This window comes from Euprymna scolopes, chromosome 7 (genome assembly GCF_053919585.1).
Source record: "Euprymna scolopes isolate OS-2025 chromosome 7, ASM5391958v1, whole genome shotgun sequence".
Classification (NCBI taxonomy): domain Eukaryota; kingdom Metazoa; phylum Mollusca; class Cephalopoda; order Sepiida; family Sepiolidae; genus Euprymna; species Euprymna scolopes.
The window spans coordinates 25589953-25590185 of record NC_136488.1 but is presented as its reverse complement, the minus strand read 5'-3'; positions in this window follow the sequence as shown (position 1 = coordinate 25590185).

Here is a 233-nt window from a genome sequence, read left to right as displayed (position 1 = left end):
TGGTTTTGGTTGCTGCCTTTTTTTTCTCCATAAAATTACAATGTACATTTTCTGCTTCTGCTTAAGAGGCTACTATTAAGTTACTGGAGAGTTCAGTGCTCTTGCTTGTCTCAGCAATATAAATGTCTCTCCGCCATATTAGATAGATTGCATTATGTGAAATAGGCTTAATATGAACTGAAAATAATTACCTAGAAGATACTGCCAAGTCTGCTGCAAATAAACTAAGCTCC